Below are 5,535 nucleotides of genomic sequence, written 5' to 3'. Positions count from 1 at the left end.
TTATAATTAAAATTTTATACCGGGCGGGATAGAAATGGGTTAATATTTTTAACAAATAACTCTAAATTGCGGAGATATATCTTTAAGGGTTATCTCGAGAAATTAATACCACTAGGGACAATTCTACCGAGGAGAGGTATATTTTGGCTTGCCAACTTGTCATTATCTAATAATTGTTTTTTAATGTTACTATTTCTGGCATTTCTTGTACAATTATTACATTGATTTCTTGCAGCTTTGTAATTAGTCAAGTTTAAATCATTTGGATTAGAGTCATATGTTTTTTTTATTTATTTTTTAACTTAATCTGATTTAAAATTTCTGCAGTCATCCCCCGCGACGAACTTTTATAGTGTTTAATTTTACGATAAGGATAGTTTTGGTTATAAATATCTAAAAAAGCGTTTAGGAAGAGATCAAAGGCGAAGTCTATTTCATTACATTGCTAGATATTGTTCCAATAGTTGATTTTATAAAATAAAAAGTGGTCTTGCCCAACTTGTTAAAATGTTGCTCTTACGTCACAAGACCCAGCTTTATTTGTGTATTTTTCGCACGAGCGATTTGCACGCGCTCTAGAAAAAGCTATTTTCCTCGCGACTGTAGCGCGCGCTAGTAGGCTTGTCAAAGTAAGAGACTGTGACGTAAGAGCAACATTTCAACAAGAAGGCCACGTTAGTTTATAAAAAGAACTATTTAATTTTTTTAAGGCTTCAATAAAATTGCCTATGTTTTTTTTTACTGAAATCTCTACATTCTTTAATTGGTTTTTCAGAAATAGCTTCATCATATTTAATTGTTATAGCTGTGTGATCGGTAATCGACCAGTCGTTCTTCATTTTAATATCAATATTTAAGTTAGAGTAACAGTGATCTATAAGAGTTTGAGATTCAGCAGTTACACAAGTGGGACTGTGGGCTCACATATTAGTTGATTTAAACCTAGGCTTATATGTAAGTCTAGTAAAATATCAGTATTTGGGTTAGGATCTAGAAGATTAATATTATAATCACCAACTATAATTTTTTTGTCATTTATATTTCCAAGATTTAGTAAAATAGCTTTAGAAAATCGTAGAGATTGCCGGTACGATAGATTCCACATAGATGAATATTATCAATTTTTATGCCGTAAGACTCAATATGTTCATTATTTACATTAACCCTATCAACAATCTCAAAGCCTATATTATTTCGGACGTAGAAGTTGTAGAACCCTACTCCTCCCCCCCCCCTTCATTCATTCATTCCCATACGAACAAAAGTATAGTTTTCAAGGAAATCCCAATAGTTATTTTTATACCAAGTTTCACTTAAAATATAGACGTCTATTTCTTCAGCAATATAGGCCCTGCAATTGTCCACTAGATTAAATAAATTAGCTGACGCACTTTTGATATTACAATAAATGATATTTAACATAATATGGATTAATTAACAACGATACAGTAAACACTCCTATTCTTTTACGACTTTATCTGCTAGAAAATCATATTTGTATATTTCATTACCTATTATTATCTTTGTAGCTCCTATTATTTTAGCTTTTTCATGGAGTTTAGTTTTTGCGAAAAGCCGTTTCCTGTTCAGGAGTGTAGTCATGGCTTAAATATACGTTCGTGCCTTTTAATTTAGTGCTTTTAGATAATAGTTGTAGTTTAAAATAATGGTTTTCAGCTTTATAGACTACATGTATAGTCCTAACCTTGCCTTGATTAAAGGGACCTTTTCTATAGACTTGACTTTGCATGATTCTTGTTTCCATGGACTAATTAACAACATTAATTAGTCCATGTTGTTTCTATCTCTAATTTACTATAAAATAAATTACCAATTTTTTCAGTTAAAGCTAAACGGGATTCGGTTTCAGACCCTTAATTAATAAATTATTGCGCCTTAAAGTTACATCTTGGTTTTCTAGTCTTAGCCTTTGTTTCTCTAATTTTTCTTCGTAGTGTTTAAATCTATTATTAGTCAACGCTTCTAGGGTAGTGACATCGTATCTAATATCCTTTATATCATTTGTTACGTCGGTAAGTTGATTTTCAATCGCATTTAGTTTAGTATTGGTATTATCTAGTCTATCATTCGGCCGACTGCTCATTTGGCCGACTACTCATTTGGCCGACTTCTCATTTGGCCGACTGCTCATTTGGCCGACTGCTCATTTGGCCGACTACACATTTGGCCGACTTCTCATTTGGCCGACTGCTTATTTGGCCGACTACTCATTTGGCCGACTTCTCATTTGGCCGACTTCTCATTTGGCCGACTACTCATTTGGCCGACTTCTCATTTGGCCGACTGCTCATTTGGCCGACTGCTCATTTGGCCGACTGCTCATTTGGCGGACTACTCATTTGGACGACTTCTCATTTGGCCGACTGCTTATTTGGCCGACTACTCATTTGGCCGACTTCTCATTTGGCCAACTACTCATTTGGCCGACTTCTCATTTGGCCGACTGCTCATTTGGCCGACTACTCATTTGGCCGACTACTCATTTGGCCGACTTCTCATTTGGCCGACTGCTCATTTGGCCGACTGCTCATTTGGCCGACTACTCATTTGGCCGACTACTCATTTGGCCGACTTCTCATTTGGCCGACTACTCATTTGGCCGACTTCTCATTTGGCCGACTACTCATTTGGCCGACTTCTCATTTGGCCGACTGCTCATTTGGCCGACTACTCATTTGGCCGACTGCTCATTTGGCCGACTGCTCATTTGGCCGACTGCTCATTTGGCCGACTACTCATTTGGCCGACTACTCATTTGGCCGACTGCTCATTTGGCCGACTACTCATTTGGCCGACTTCTCATTTGGCCGACTTCTCATTTGGCCGACTGCTCATTTGGACGACTGCTCATTTGGCCGACTGCTCATTTGGCCGACTACTCATTTGGCCGACTGCTCATTTGGCCGACTGCTCATTTGGCCGACTACTCATGTGGCCGACTACTCATTTGGACGACTTCTCATTTGGCCGACTTCTCATTTGGCCGACTGCTCATTTGGCCGACTACTCATTTGGCCGACTGCTCATTTGGCCGACTGCTCATTTGGCCGACTGCTCATTTGGCCGACTACTCATTTGGCCGATTTCTCATTTTGCAGTTGGACGATACTAGGTGCATTTTGGCTAGGTACTGTCCTCTAGGTCGCGTTTTAGAAGGCCCAGCTTGATTATAAAGAACGGGGCCTGGGGGGGTGCCGGTGTGGCCCCCCAGTGCTCGAGCGAAGTGAGTGCGCGGTGCCGTCGGGCGCCAATACTTAGAATATATATCCCGTTCTATAAGTCAACCGAACACTAAAGACAGTATAGGACAGGCTATAGTATAACAGTCGGCCAGTTGAGCACTCGGCCAAATGAGCAGTCGGTTAAATGAACTTTCGGTCAAATGGGTGGCTCATTTGGCCGACCAGAATATCGGATACAGGGCCGTAGACAGGCTATAGATGTAGACCGGGCGAACCGTAATTTAGGAGGGGCTAGAAGTATTCAGTGCCGTCTTTATAGATTTAGTTCGAGGTACGCCAGGTCGGGCGAAAAAAAACCCAGTCCCCCCCCCCCCCTGGCTACGGGCCTGATCGGATAAAGGAGTAGTCGGCCAAATGAGCAGTCAGCCAAATGAGTAGTCGGCCATATGTTCTGCCACAACGGCGGGGCTTGGATAAATAATAGTAGTTCCTACCTGGATATAACACTAATACACTATATAGTCCCGCGTGCATTTGCTATGTGTTTGTTACGGGATGTATCTTGTAGAAGGCTATGTGTTACGGGAGTTTCGGAAATTTTCCGCTAACTCCGCCGAAGCGGCGCTGCGGTCGCAAAAGCCATTTGCTGGTCAGGTTTTTTCCCAAGTTATATATCCAGGTAGGAACTACTATTATTAATCCAAGGGCGGGGAATCGAAGCCGTTATTCATTCCAAGTAGCGTTATGGATTCGTGATTGAACATATGAAAGCTGTCTGCTCGTTAAAACACAACAGCTGAAAGTTTCAACCAAAAATAGTGATATTCAAAAGTCCTCTGCTATTTCTTCACATATTTAATTCACGCATATTAAGGCAGATGGTGCTTTTTTTCCTAAGCTCGAAGTCTATGTTAGAATAGTAAGGTATGGAAGATAAGCAGTTTTCACAATTTTTTGTAATGATTCGGTGCCTCTCTGGCCGTCGTGGTCGTCTGAAGGCAAAGGCTACGTAACATCAATTACGTTGTTTCTGTTTTAAAGAGTTATTTAATTCCAACAGTTTTGTCACCGGTATCATAGTCTTTATCACAAATATTCGAGAAAATATCAACTTTTATAAAAAAAAAAAAAAACCATCACGTGCCTCATATTTAAATCAATTCGTGACCGAAACCTATCACTACGCCTCCTATAGATTGCCAATGAAACCTAGATAGGTAGTAGCTAAAGCAGACAGTATTAAATTAACCTCGTTGTTCTTCTTAAATTTGACTTTATAAATAATGATACTTGCATCTTTATATAATTTTTGCATCGATTGCTTATATTTTGCTAAGTTTATTTAAGAAAAAACGTTTTTATGACTCTTTAATTTGACTGTAGCAGACGCTAGATCATAGGCCCTATCTCGGAAAAGCTAGCACCGTTACGCCACCTAGAATCGTTTCGGTCGCGAATATTTTTTAAAGGTTACTTAGTTTTTGCTTTTAGGCGACAGTGCTGTTTTAATTTTAATCCTAATGTTCAGACACTAAAAATATGTGAGAATTTGATGTGCATGTTCATGTTGATTCATTTTCTGAACTGTCTGTATGTACAAAGTAATACCAGAAGTAAATGAACCAAAGTTATCGAAATAGCTCAGAATCGGAGGGCGTTTTCCTTATGAAAATGATGAGAAAATCGAGTTAAATAAAAGCTTATTTTTCGTTCTAGGAGTGCGCAGAATTGTAACTTCATAAGGAAAACGCCTCCAACATGGGGAGTATAGTAGTCTGATAACTTTGGTTCATTTACTTTTGGCATAAGTCTATAATATTGTTCATAATAACAATATAATCAGCTTTGGCCTAAGTCATCAACCGATTTTTAAAGCCATTAATTCAGGTGGCCGGGTTACAATGCGTAGGTGGGTGGTGTCAAGCCCTTCACGCCACGCGAGCCAACAGCTCCCTACACTAACTATAATTACCGTTAACCTCCACAAGTTTTTATGGAATGGGAAACCGAAGAACTCGGTGGAAAACCCCTTAAACCAATGGGGAGAGAACTTTCAAACTCAACACAGAAGGAGGCGTTCCCAGTTCCCACCCAATGCCGCAAGCTGGGATTGAACACGGCTCCTCTTGCTGCGAGGCGAAAGTGCTAACCACTCCGCCACCTCACCTCACCTGTAATATTATACACTTATGCTTTTAGTAATACCATAGACTAAGAAACCTTTCTTAGTCTATGGTAATACCATATTTCTTTTTTGGCGGGGCGATTCGAATGCGCTTTAGACTGTTTAAAGCGACATCTGTAGGTATTTCTTCAGAATCGAAAACACGTG

Source organism: Leiobunum rupestre, chromosome 5 (assembly GCF_980474605.1).
Source record: "Leiobunum rupestre chromosome 5, qqLeiRupe1.1.hap1, whole genome shotgun sequence".
NCBI lineage: Eukaryota > Metazoa > Arthropoda > Arachnida > Opiliones > Sclerosomatidae > Leiobunum > Leiobunum rupestre.
The sequence above is the reverse complement of the archived record's forward strand: the minus strand, read 5'-3'. Positions refer to the sequence as shown.